The 14,300-nt window shown below is 40.9% G+C and overlaps 1 protein-coding gene and 1 long non-coding RNA gene across 11 annotated transcripts in view; both read right to left on the bottom strand.

Annotated features, from left to right (window-relative positions):
• Window positions 1–14,300, bottom strand: part of PTGFR (prostaglandin F receptor) — a 102,943-nt gene that overhangs the window by 76,514 nt on the left and 12,129 nt on the right. The gene's annotated exons all lie outside the window — the stretch shown is intronic.
• Window positions 4,577–6,536, bottom strand: LOC140003065 (uncharacterized). 2 transcript variants are annotated; one of them, XR_011811014.1, is made up of 3 exons: window positions 6,246–6,536; window positions 5,984–6,050; window positions 4,577–5,543 (listed from the first exon to the last, which is right to left on the bottom strand). It is a non-coding gene; the product is annotated as an uncharacterized lncRNA (long non-coding RNA). The 2 variants fall into 2 exon arrangements; XR_011811015.1 differs by having other exon boundaries at window positions 4,577–5,540; window positions 6,246–6,535.

Raw genomic sequence — 14,300 nt, forward strand, 5'->3', positions numbered from 1 at the left:
AGATCATCCGAAGTCACTACAGCCTCCTTTAATGTACTTATAAAGAGCGATAAGGTCACCCCTGGACCTCCTCTTCTCCAGGCTGAACAAACCCAGCTCCATCAGCTGCTCCTCATAGGACTTGTTCTCCAGACCCCTCACCAGCTTTGTCGCCCTTCTCTGGACTCTTTCAAGCACCTCCATGTCCTTCTTGTAGCGAGGGGCCCAAAACTGAACACAGTACTCAAGGTGCGGCCTCACCAGAGCTGAGTACAGGGGGACAATCACTTCCCTAGACCTGCTGGCCACACTGCTTCTTATACAAGCCAGGATGCTGTTGGCCTTCTTGGCCACCTGAGCACACTGCTGGCTCATATTCAGCCGACTATCAACCAATTTGTACCAATTACAATAAAATAAAATAAAATCTGATAGCTTTGTCTAGACACATGAATTATGCAAGTATATCTATAATTAAAATATACCACTATAGTCAATGCTAAAAAAAGCATCAGTCAAATATCTGTTTATAGAGACAGATAAAACAGCTGTGGATATTGCCCCAATCTAGTTTCCCACCTAGCACCTCCTGACCCGCAATAGCATGTTGGGCAAGTATTCTTCATCGGCTTCCCTTTGAAGAAACCACAGCTTAAACAAATTTTCCATTGTAACTGATCCAAGGTCACACATCTGAGCTGTGCTAAAAAGACTTAAATCCCAGATGAACCCCAAGACTGAGGGTGAAGGAGCTACAAACCAGATCCACAAACCTGTCTAGGAGGAAGCCTAAAATTTAATACACATCTCTGAAATATTTATGTTACGTTTGTTTGTAATACCATATGGAGGTTTATCAGAGATGAAGAGATATGAAGAGCGAGGAACAAGCTAAGAAAACAAGTAAAATTTAGTACATTTTTTGATATTGATAACAACTGCAGGCTCAACAGCTTATAGCAATCAGTTGTATAGCAGCAAAAGTAGAATACAATCAAAAAACAGGCAACATAAATTTCTTTACAAAACAGCTTTGTTTTGGGAAAGAAGCCCAAAATGTTTCAGAAAGGTGTTTCCTCTCAATGAAGAAGTCTGAGTTCAGGCTTCCAGAATACACAGACCACAGCTGCAGGCCTGATCCAGCCAGAAGTATACAATTAATTGTCTCAGTAATAAGTATATCACTCAATTTCTTTTCTCCACACAATTTTTATGACTAACAAGAGTGCTGCTGCCCTTTACAAATGTGATATCACCTTTAGAGTATCTATTAAGTTCCAGAAACTGGAGTCTGATAATATTTTAAATAATGCTAATAATATTGCTTCTTCTTCGCTTGCATAAACCATAGGCTTGATGTTTTTTTTCCTTACTCAGCCATACAGCCAAGGTCTATGTTTTCCAGTCTCTCAATTATTTCACAAACAAAAAATAACATTCACTGATACCAGCTGTACCTACTCCAAAATCTTGTTGCTTGTCCCAGTATTGTGGCTCTCTTGTCATTTTGCAGTCAGCCCCTTTGATACCTGGGCTGCCTTTCTGTGGCTACACAGGTCTAGGAAGGCAGGGGACAGCTCAATGAGCACACAGAATGTCTCTCAGCATGAGAGCAGAGGCACAAAAATGGCACCCGCCCAAGCCCAGAAAACAAATAAACACAGGAGATAGGGAACAAAGCCTAGTCTAATCAAGTTAATATGTGCTTTCATGGGCCTTTATCCATCGAAGAATCAAATATGTACTCGCTTTAAGACACAGTTAAAATTAATTGTGTGCTTATACACTTTGCACATAAAACAAGACTGGGACACCGTCCCCTGAATTAGGTGTTAAAGCTCCTTAAGCAATCATGGAAAGAATGAGGCTCATCAGGGTGGATTCAAAACAACAAAATGCAGAAGCGAGCATCTTGTGTAGCCAGGAGTTCCAGGAAGAGCAAACTCAAAGAAAGCCTCCAGAAAGCCTCCCCACACGTGGGCTGGGTAATAAAATCCATTCAGAGGAGAGGAATTCCTAGGAATGGATGTTAACAGGGGCTCAAAGACTTAGACCTTTTCAAAACAAAGCAATGCAGACAAATCCTTCTCCTTTCAGAATGCCTCTCTCTCTCCTGCCACTTGGTAGCTGAGAACAAGGCACAACCGTCATGACTGTACCAGGGCTCCATGCAGGCAGTGACCATGAAAAGAGTAATCTTGTTAAGAGACCAGAAACTGTCACACACTGAAGATGACAAGAAGAACAGATGTTCAGGCAAAGGCAGAGGAGGCTGCTGATTGACGGAGAACAGCACACAAGATGCATGTTCCTTTTACACAGACACAGTTTTCTGTCAGACATCAGCTTTGGTAAATTCTCCCAGAAGCTGCCCTAAATCAAATTCCAGGACACATCAGTAATGTCCTGCACTTGATGCAGCCAAGGTCCCTTGGAACCATGCCCTGAAGTTACTCCACATGTTATCTACTGAGTTTCATATCCTGGAAAAGAAACAGTGCTGCTTTATCTGTGGCTAATCAATCAAACTAGACCCAGAAATTATGGTCTCCAGAAATATATCTAGCACAAAGTGATTGATGCCTCCTGTCTGATCATTAAACCTGTGAAAGGATGAAATTAAAAGGTGCAGATGTAAACATCTACAGGGTTCTGAAGTAGGTACCTAGATTGTACCTCAGTCCCATTATAGCATGAAAAAATTCTTTCAGGACTCAGCCATACTCCCTAAGAGATTATAAAATTTGTATGATATTCCCCAGCACCAGCTGACTCTGTAGGTGAGTTCAGTTAAACTTCTCCCAGACAAAAAACAGCCATCTCCATTTGGCAGCATAAAAACTCTGCAGGCATCTGTGCACAAAGTCTTCTCTCCAAATCAGTACTCTAAGGACTCAGGTGGCATATGAGCCTTGTCCAGATGTGTAAAAAGATTAGCTATTTGACACTAGATCATAATTTCTGATTTGTAAACCATGATTTATAAAAAGCATATTTTTTTTTATCAGTAGAGCTTAGATATGAGTTGCACTGCAGAAGGACAACATGTTTTCTAGCTTGGGACTGGTTTCCAGTAGGCTATTGTTAGGTCTTGTTCTCAATCAAAATACCACAAACACTATCATTCTTCTCAAAGTGGAATTATGATCTTAAAATGCTATTTTAAACTAAAAGGCTCTAGAGAAAAATTTTCCAGGGATTCTTTACTGCACCTTAAAGCTTTCATGTGCAAACCTACACAGTGCTTGTAACACAGACCAAGAGTTACAGCTGGAAGCTAACCCTGGCCTCACTTGGTCACCCAACCATAGCAGCTCTGCCCCTCTGACAGTAACTCTTGGACTAGAATTCCAGCAATGCTGAGCTTCTCAAATTACAACATGGTGGCTAAGAAAATGCATCACCTCACCTTATTCCAGGAAGCCAGGGGTTGCCCCATTTAATTACTCAACAATTTGGCTAAGCTGCTCTTCCCCAGACAACATTAATCTTTCCCTACTGCTCAGATGAACTATTTATTTATCACCGTAGATAACATCTAAATTTTACAGCAGGAAACTTTTGACATTGCTGAGGTCATAAAAGATAGAAACCCATTTGCTCATTGAAGTTTTCCATGCTAACTTTAAACTGAGTATTGGAATGCATTTTAATTATTTTAAATAATTTAATAAATGCAGAAGCTGTTCTGAAAAAGCCACATCTCAAGAATAACTTGTCTACCTTTATTTGAGTTCAAGAAGTCTTTGGACAATGCTCAGACACACAGTCTGATTTTTTGGGTGGTCCTTTGGGGACCCAGGAGTTGGACTTAATGATCCCTGTGGGTCTCTTTCAACTCAGGATATTCTATGATTCTATGATTTAACAATGTATTTTCTTTCCAAGGCAGACCTCAAGATTAAGGAAGCAAAGCCACAATGGAGAGGCTGAGAGAACTGGGGTTGTTTTGTCTGTGGAAAAGGAGGCTCAGAGCCTCAGAGCTCTCATCACTCTACAATTACCTGAAAGGAGGTTGTAGAGAATTGGGTGTTGGTCTCTTTTCTCAGGTGACAAAGGAAATGGCCTCAAGTTGCACCTGGAGAGATTTAGACTGAATATCGAGAAGAATTTATGCACAGAAAGAGAGGTTGGGTGTTGGAACAAGCTTCCAAGGGAGGTGGTGGAATCACCATCCCTGGAAGTATTTAAGAGCCATGTGGACATGAAGCCTATGGCCATGGCTTACTGCTGGACTAGCAGTGCTAGGTTCATGGTTGGACTTAATGATCTTAAGGGTCTTTTCCAATCTGAATGAGTCTATTATTCTAAAATCCAATTTGGGGGCAGCTGGCCTTACACCATGCTAAGATCTGAATAAAATAATAATAATAAAAAAACTTTATAATTTTTTTTCACAGCAATTTAAATAATTTACCTTGCTTAAAGGTATTGGCTGAGGCTGGCCACCTCTTTGGCAACTTCTTAGTTGTGCAAAGCTTACTTGAGCTTACTTCTACAGTTTAGCAACTGTTCTGGTAATGCAGCAACTGAGAACCACTGCTAATACTCTTTCATTTTACTGGTTGTTAAGCTTTGAATTTTATAATGTTCTCCATTTGCTGATGTCTTTACTAGCGCAGCTGAACTCATTTTACACTCACTTGTCAGATTATTATGACTCATATATCTGCAAATTGTCCTTGTGCTTTGTGAGAATTCTGCAGCATGGCCATTCTGACATTTTCAATACATAATTATGTTTTGGTCTAAGCATTTAACATGAGCTTACTTTTCATATTTTATTAGGACTTTTACAGAGCAATTAGCATGCTCACCTAATCACAGGTTGATCTCTAAGCAGTTGAGTCAGTTCTTTGTATAAAAGATTTTTAACTATAAAAAATTATGATGACTTGTAAAAATGAGATAAACTGCCTTAGAGAAGCACTTTGTATTAAGACATAAAAAGACCCTCTTAAGCTAACATTACAACAAATAAAACATGTTTTTTCCCCATTGGGATGGTCTAATGAGACTTATTAATAAGGACTGCAGCTGACAAGGCTCAGCCCAAACTGAACAGCAGAGCAGTGTTACTCTAAGTGACAGAGTTAAATAAGGTTGAACATTGAAATAACTTTTTTGTAGCACCAGTCATGGCTCCACAGGTTAACGAGTAAAGAAGTTTTGAATTTTAAACACCGAAGTTCACTGAAGAACATTTTTTGCAAAATTCTGAATCAAGTTGCAAGAAAATAGCATACAGCTGCTATATTTGAGCATATGAATTTGTACATTCTTGTTGGATAAGTATGAGGTAGCTAAAGGTAAGCATATGGACATGTTTTTGGAAGTATAACTTGCATTTTGGCATACAAAGTATTAGTTTCACTTTGGTAATTGCGTGGATGTCCGTATTTAACCAATGAAGATGAAGGATTGGCACCGTTATTCTTCAGAAATATCACTGGATCTTTAATTATCTCTGTTGTCCAAGGATTTGTCGTTCTACATCTGAGTCAAAACAAGAGGACCACAAGCAGTCTTGTACTTCCTAATGTCCTTCTGCAATTCCATTTCTGCTAGAAACAGAACAGTACAAAATAAAGCAAAGCTACTACAGGAAACATCACTTCCTGAAAGACTATTCTACAAAGTTCTTAAAAGAATTCAATTTCACCTCATGACCATGTGATCTGTAAGCTTTGACATAATCACAGCTCAGGGCAAAAGGAAAAAAGATAAATGTTAATATATATATATATATATATATATATATATATAAATGTAAAAGTCTTTAATCCTGGAAGATTAAATGATGTTCTGTTCATAGTCAGCTAATTAAGTAAAAATAGTTTTACATGAACACCAGAAGAAGAAAAGTCCTTTAAATTATACTGTTCTTTCTGTACTAACTGAGGAAAAAAGCACCCCAACACGTTTAACAGCATCACTCCAATGAAATTAAAGCTGCTCAACTGCAGAGACAGGCACACTTAAAATCAGATGGAAATCCAAATACCTGTTTTGAGAAGCAGCTTTGTAGAACTAACCCCTAATGCTTGAATGAGTCTTGTTTTCTTCTCCCTCTGAAATGCAAATATTCTTTTAGCTTTAAAAAATAAATTAATAAATAAATAACAAGTTACTTTTCCATGACCATTGAAAGAGAAAGCTGTATCTATCTTCCAATGCTCACTGAACAGATAGAAAATCTCTGTCCTACAGAGACACTGAAGAAGAAGAGGAATAATCCACCCATGAAGCTGCAGCACTGACTTTACCATAGCTCTCAGCTCTGCTGAGGACTTTCCCAACTCCTGCTGACTGATCCACAGTCCCCCAGAACAGGGAGGAAATTTCCTCAGCACAGGACACTGGCACACCCAGAAGCAAGTATCAGAAAGCCTTTATCTCTCCTCTCTCCTGCCCCTCTCTGCCTTGTGAGGGACTTGGTTCTAGAGGCACTAGCGACTAGAGGCAGAGCAGGACCCTAAGGATAAGAAGAAAGGTTTTCCCTTATGGTTACGCTTTCCACAAATTGTAATCTAGTTGAATAATCTGAAGCAGAAAACCCACCCCTTTCTTCCTTCCCACATCCCATACACAGCTTAATTAAATTATCAACAACCTAATGTGTTTCACATTTCTGGTATGCTTTTTCTTAAAAGAAAGTAAAAGGCACATACTGTGGCTTTCAGCTGTCAGTAATAACCAAGCACAGTATTGTATCCAAGGATTAGCCTATTTGAGGCTTTATCAGGAAACTACACAATAATTAATTGGCCATAACACTGAGTTTTTAAACAGAGCTCAGGTCATGTTACAAGAAGGAAAACAGAGTTAGTGACTGCTCCAGAGACCACTTAAGTCAGTAGGAGACTTTAGATCCTTATTCCTTTAACATAAAACTGATTTCCCACAAGTTGTATATGAAGACTGTTATATGAAATTAGTACTCAGACAGTATTTATATATCACACTGATATTTTCCAGATGTAAATTTCGATACTCCAAAGGAGGAAAAAAAACAAAAAAACAAAACTCAGCTAATTCAGTGAATCCTCAAAGTAAACCTCAGTGCTGTTTATTTTCTAACACATTCCCTTTGGCAATGCTAACTTCAACTCATAAACAACAGGGTTGTATCCCAGAGAATGCAGTGTGCCCTCAGCCACAACTGAAATCAATAGGAGCAGAGCACCTGGCAGAAAAATGTCCATAATCAACACCATTTGGAAAGCCATAATATGAGATCACTAACTCTTGGCACTTAAGAAAGAGTATGAGGTGGTCCAGAATGGAAAATTTGCCCAAATCAAATACATGTGTTGGCATATACCATTACCCTGCTGATTAAAAAAAAAAAAAAAAAAAAAAAAAAAAAAAAGTAAAAGTTTATTCTTAAAACCTTCCTAGAATTGTCCTGTGTTTTAGGAATAATTTGTGTTTACTCTTTAGCACAGATTCTGTGCAAACTATTTATATTCAGTTGTGCAGATCAGAACCATGGTATAAATTCATAACTGCGTCTCATTCTAAAAAAGCCATACTTAATTTGACATGACTGCCCTTTGGAAGTTAGTGGGACTGTTCATGCACTTAAGCAAATAAGAGCAAAAAATACAGAATCATTTGCAGAGTCATTCCTTGCATAAATTGAATGACTTTCTTGTTAGAAAGAGGAAAATAATTTGAAAGGAAGAAACATTCTGAGGTAAAGCAATCAGAAAATGGCTAGAATTCTTCCTTTTAATCAGTTTTTAACTGAAAACTGCAAACATGAAAACATTTAACTGAAAACTGCAAACATGATGTACTTTTATTCTGAAGAAACTTTCTTCTCTCTAGTACATGGTATAATTCAGTGAAAGAAAATACACTTGACAGTCTCAGACTCTCTCTTCTAACCACCTCATTTTTGATTGTATTTTATTCAGATTGAGTAATCACCTTCATCCTTTTGCATTCCTCTCTCCTTTTAGTCAGAATTCAGCTCACCTCACAAATACAGCACACCTCAGCACAGGAAATATATGCTAGCATTTCTTATTCTAGTTGAAGCGTCCAGTGTCCTAGACAGGAAATTGCTAAATATCATTCAACTTACTAACATATGCATTTTGTTTGAGAAGTTATTGTTTCTTCAAGGCTATGAAGACTTACACGTTTTCATTCTAAAATCATGGAATACAAATAAAACACACCAGGATTACCTGCTGCTGCTAAAAGGTTGGCCTGCAATACCTGTAACTGATAACATCTCTTGTTGACATGGGGGAAGGGGCAGTTGTAAAACAATAGATGCACATAAGTTTACAGATTACATTTCCTGAGAGGAAAGAGAGAACAAAACTAAATGACTCTATTTGTAATTTTGTCTCCCTCATTACAAGCCTTCATTACAACATTTCTGTTGTGGCAGCTTACTGATCTCTACTGATGACCACCATCCTGTGATCCTGTGTACACTAAAATAACATCGTATGCCAATTACATGAAGTAATGTGGTAACTTCTTCAATATGCTGCTTACTTTGACTAAAATACTGCTTTAGAGCCAGTTTTTCTGTAGGCTACATGGCGACCTGTTTTGTTTTGTGCAACAGTTAAATGATTCACTGGGTCTTTCATCCTGTAGTAGTCTAATTTAATTTAAAAAATAATAATAATTAAATTTAAAAAAAAGTTAACTTGCTTTTATACAGCCATAAAATAGTTTTTTTTCTATGCCAAATAGAGTATTTCATATTAACAACTTAAGATTATAAAGCTAGCAAAGAGCATTGGCCAGCTTGTCTAGATGCAGTCAAATCTTCCTGTTTAGAAATGTTCTCTTTCAACTTTAAATTCTGCAATGAAGTCCAACTCAACCTCACACCTAACCTTTTATCAACTCTTCTCAATGATGTTGTGCAGCATCTATTTTATTGCTAACACCATGAAAAGAAAGTGTAAACGCATTCAGTATCTTCCTTTAAAATGATAATGCAAGTACACCACATCTCCCACCAGTCATCCTCTGTTTGTGAAGAGAAGGTATAGCGGGGCATCTCCCCTGGTAGGCTCACTAACCAGCTGTGTCAGGAAGCTATCTTCCACGCTCTCCAGAAACCTCCTAGACTGCTTTCTCTGAGCTGTGTTGTGCTTCCAGGATATATCTGGGAAGTTGAAGTCCCCCACAAGAACAAGCGCTGACGATTTCACAACTTTTGTCAGCTGCCTGTAAAACTCATCATCAGTCTCCTTATCCTGGGTTGGCAGTCTATAACAGAACCCCACCAGGATGCTTCCCTTATTGGCCTTCCCGCTGATCCTAACCCATAGGGACTCAACCTTATCATTCCCAGCCTCAAGTTCCACAACATCAAAACTCTCTCTGATATAGAGAGCCACACCACCACCCCTTCCATGCTGCCGGTCCCTTCTGAAGAGCCTATAGCCAGACATTGCAGCACTCCAGTCATGAGAGTGGTCCCACCACATTTCCGTGATGGCAACCAAGTCATAGCCTGCCTGCCGCACAATGGCTTCCAGCTCTTCCTGTTTGTTACCCATGCTGTGTGCATTAGTGTAGATGCACTTCAGTTGGGCCATTGCCTTCTTTCCCAGCCTTGCCATTGTTACCCCTGGCACAGCTCTAACAAGCCTTGTTTCAGCCCTGTCCCCCTTCTCACCTAGTTTAAAGCCCTCTCAATACGCCCTGCCAGCTCCTGTCCCAGGATCCATTTTCCCCTTAGACACAGGGACCTGTCTGTGGCCATCAGGCCAGGTGCCAAGTAAAGCGCCCCATGGTCAAAAAAAAAAAAAAAAAAAAAAAAATTTCTGTGTTGGCACCAGCTTCTGAGCCACGTGTTTATCAGGTGGGCTTTCCGTGTCCTCTCTGTACCCCTCCCTGCCACCGTAGGGATGAACGAAAACACCACCTGTACTCCACTCCATCCACTAACCATCCCAGTCCCCTAAAGTCCCATTTGATAGTCTTCAGGCTTCTCTCTTCAGTGTCATCACTGCCAGCCTGGACTATTAAAAGAGGATAATAGTCAGAGGGGCGAACCAGGTTGGGAAGCTTCTGGCAATGTCCCTGACCCTGGCCCCAGGGAGGCAGCAGACTTCCCTATGGGTAGGGTCAGGCCGACAAATAGGGCCCTACCTGCTCACACCTCACGCACACAGTCTCTCTTGCCCCCCACAGGTGGTAGCAACAAGCTCAGGCACTCCCTGCACCCAGAGACCTGAACTGCCCCAGTTTTGAGCGGGCAGTCGGTCTGGGTGTGTTCATGGAGAGCACACTGTGCCTGGTGGACACCATTGCAGCTGAGCTAGCGGTAGACCACCGTTAGAGGAGGTGTTCGTATGGGTGGGGGGGAGCGCTCTGCCCTTCCTGCTCGCCCTGCCTGCACTAAGTGTCGCGCCACTCTCTTCTGACGCACCACGCCCTGTTTCCCCGTCCTGTTCACACAGGCAGGGCGCTCGCGCTCCCTAGGGGCAGTTTATGAACGGTCTGGGGTGGGGGCGCTGCTGGCTCCGCCTACGCCTCGTTCTCGCCTCGTTCACCTCCCTCGAGAGGGCTACTGTGTCCTGGAGGCTCCCTCGAGTGGGCTCGATGCTGGAAAAATTAGCCCTGCCTGTCCAATCCCGCTCTCCGCTGCAGAACGCATCTGCCCCAGAGCCGATCACCTTGGCAAGTGAGCTTTCTAAAAAAGCTCACTAAAAGGTGACCTTACTATAGATGAAGGGACATGCTATGCTATATCCACATGATTTCTTCCACAGGGAGTGTATGTAGGAAACAAACAAACAAACAAAAAAAAAAAAAAGGCATAAGAATTCTTCACTCTTGAAATAAGGAAAAAAAAAAAAAAAAGTAGATAGTGGAATAGCTGAGAACAGTAGATAATTTTTGCATATTTCAGTGATGAAGCTGGACAACCATGACTCATCCAGGATCCTCCAGCCTATTTACTGAGAAAATCATTAAGTGCTGTTTAATTTGCATCTTGCAAAACCATTATTTTCCTATATAACACAGGGAGGAAGTTGTACTTAGCACTGGATAGATTTAGCCTTCCCTACCTCACTGGTTCCATCAGTGTTTAATTATATGACCCATGTTATCCTGACATTATCGTCATGGTAGAGCTCTATCAACCCCACACAAGGATCTCCCCAGATTGTTTCCACACTTAGAGTCATAGTAATCTGCTCTCAGTCATTGCAACAGTGCCCTTTCCTGTACAAGAAGAGAGAATTATCGCACCATGAGATCATGGTAAGGCAGCCACAAAATCATGCCAGTACTGCTCCGCTGTTTTGACATCCTAGGTTCAGATGGATGTTTCAGATTTCAGAACCATGGGTACTCAACTCAACTTGCCAGATGTTTCACGGTTCCTTTTGGATAAACTCCCAGTTGAAACTTATGCAGCATGAAAGAAAAAACTATTTTCCTTTTCTTGTCTTTTTATTTTTTATTTTGTAAGTGGAATGTCCATTACTACTGTATCCATTTTCATAATTGGCTTCTAATTATAAAGGCATTTGATTGCAGTGCATATAAACAGTAGTTTAAAACATCCCAACAATTGTAACCAAGTTGAACTTTATGAGAAATGTTCACAAAGTTGGCTTATATTTTTTTCACAAGGTAGTTATTGATCAGCTTTGTGCAGCAGAACATGTCCTGGTAAAAATTGAAATGCTTGGAGCTCTAGGAAGAATGAAAAGTTGTCTCTGATGAGCACAACGGCATTGTCATAAATGAAAACAACTCAGAAAACCACAAGGAACTTGGGAGTTTCTGAGGATATGAAATCAAAAACATCAGAAAATTCAGTGTCAAAATAAACTCCTTGAGCCTGTTTTTGCCAAATGCAATGGCAACACTCTAAAACACAACTAAAGGAGTCATAAGAGAAAATACTTCAGATAGTGCAGGATGTGTTTTTCTCTCAGCAGAAGTGAAATGCAACACTCTGGCACCTCTAGGTAGATGTAGATCACACAGTTCTGTCATCTAACACAAATAGCAAGCACAAGCAAAGCAAACACCTCTAGTGTTTTGCCCAAAAAGTAGCAGGAGTGCACCTTGAATTTTCTACTTCATTTGAATGTGGTTTTGTGTTTGTTTTGTTGTTGTTGTTTGTTTGTTTTTAGGTTAGAAGAAAACACGTAGATATTTACTATTGCAGTAGTATACTGCTATGGTAAATAAACTGCTATTACATGAAAACGAAAGGAGGAAAGATTCAAAGAGCAAGTTAGAATTAAATTAGCAAAAATCATCATCCTCAAACTTTTTTTCACTTTTTCTTGATTCCACAAATAACTTTTTTCACTTCATTACAAATAGACAAAGCCATTATAGAGGTAGAAAATGGGCTGATGAATCTTGTAGCATATTTATAATACTTTGAAAACCACAAGCTTTGAACTGAGGAAAGAAAACAGAAATCTTTTTGAGGCCTCAGAGTACAAGGCATTGTTGTCATTAAATGTTTAAATCAGCCCAAATACAGGATAGCATTGAGCAAAACAGCCATTTTCCCCTGCCTATTGTCCTGGTTTCAGTTAGCACAGAATTAATTTTCTTCCTAGTAGCTGGTGGAATGCTGTCGTATTGTGGGGAAGCATCGGAGATGGAAGGCTGCTGTATGGAGTCCTACGCGACGAGTTGCAGAAGCTGCTGAGGGAGAAGGTGAATCGAGTCAGTTTGCAGAAGTGAAAGCCATTCAGCTGGCTTTAGACATTGCTGAACGAGAAAAATGGCCAGTTCTCTATCTCTACACCGATTCATGGATGGTAGCAAATGCCCTGTGGGGATGGTTACAGCAATGGAAGCAAAACAACTGGCAGCGTAGGGGCAAACCCATCTGGGCTGCTGCATTGTGGCAAGATATTGCTGCTCGGGTAGAGAACCTGGCTGTGAAAGTACGCCACGTAGATGCTCATGTGCCCAAGAATCGGGCTACTGAAGAACATCAAAACAACCGGCAGGTGGATCAGGCTGCTAAGATTGAAGTAGCTCAGGTGGACCTGGATTGGCAGCATAAAGGTGAATTATTTGTAGCCCGATGGGCCCATGACACCTCAGGCCATCAAGGTAGAGACGCAACATACAGATGGGCTCGTGATCGAGGGGTGGACTTGACCATGGACGCTATAGCACAGGTTATTCATGACTGTGGAACATGTGCTGCAATCAAGCGAGCCAAACGGTCAAAGCCTCTTTGGTATGGAGGACGATGGCTGAAATATAAATATGGAGAGGTCTGGCAGATTGATTACATCACACTCCCTCAAACTCGCAATGGCAAGCGCCACGTACTTACAATGGTGGAAGCAACCACCGGATGGCTGGAAACATATCCTGTGCCTCATGCCACCGCCCGGAACACCATCCTGGGCCTTGAAAAGCAAGTCCTATGGCGACATGGCACCCCAGAAAGAATAGAATCAGACAATGGGACTCACTTCCGAAACAACCTTATAGACACTTGGGCCAAAGAACATGGTATTGAATGGGTGTATCACATCCCCTATCATGCACCAGCCTCCGGGAAAGTTGAACGATACAATGGCCTGTTAAAGACTACCTTGAAAGCAATGGGCGCTGGGACGTTCAAAAACTGGGATACGCATTTGGCAAAGGCCACCTGGTTAGTCAATACTAGGGGATCTACCAACCGAGCTGGACCTGCCCAATCAAACCTGTTACGTACTGTAGATGGGGATAAAGTTCCTGTAGTGCATGTAAAAAATATGCTGGGTAAAACAGTCTGGGCTACTCCTGCCTCAGGAAAAGGCAAACCTATTTGTGGAATTGTTTTCGCTCAGGGACCTGGATACACTTGGTGGGTGATGCAAAAGAACGGAGAGGTCCGGTGTGTACCTCAAGGAGATTTAATACTGGGTGAGAATAGCCCATGAACTGAATTGTACCATGTTAAATAGTATATTATACTGTATGTTATCACTACCATGATTACTATAGGTGACTAATTAGAATGTATGGAAAAGAGTGTAACCTGAGCATGACATTAATGGTATGGAATAAGGGGTGGATAGATGTCCTGGTTTCAGTTAGCACAGAATTAATTTTCTTCCTAGTAGCTGGTGGAATGCTGTGTTTTGGCTTAGGATGAGAAGAGTGCTGATAACACCCCGATGCTTTAATTGTTGCAGAGCAGTGCTTATACTAAGCCAAGGACATCTCAGCCTTTTGCTCTGTCCTGCCAACGGGCAGGCTGGGGGTGCAGTAAGAGCTGGGAGGGGACAGACCCAGGACAGGTGACCCAAACTAGCCAAAGGGGTATTCCATACCATCTGATGTCATGCTAA

The sequence above is a fragment of the Anas platyrhynchos genome, chromosome 8 (assembly GCF_047663525.1).
Source record: "Anas platyrhynchos isolate ZD024472 breed Pekin duck chromosome 8, IASCAAS_PekinDuck_T2T, whole genome shotgun sequence".
NCBI lineage: Eukaryota > Metazoa > Chordata > Aves > Anseriformes > Anatidae > Anas > Anas platyrhynchos.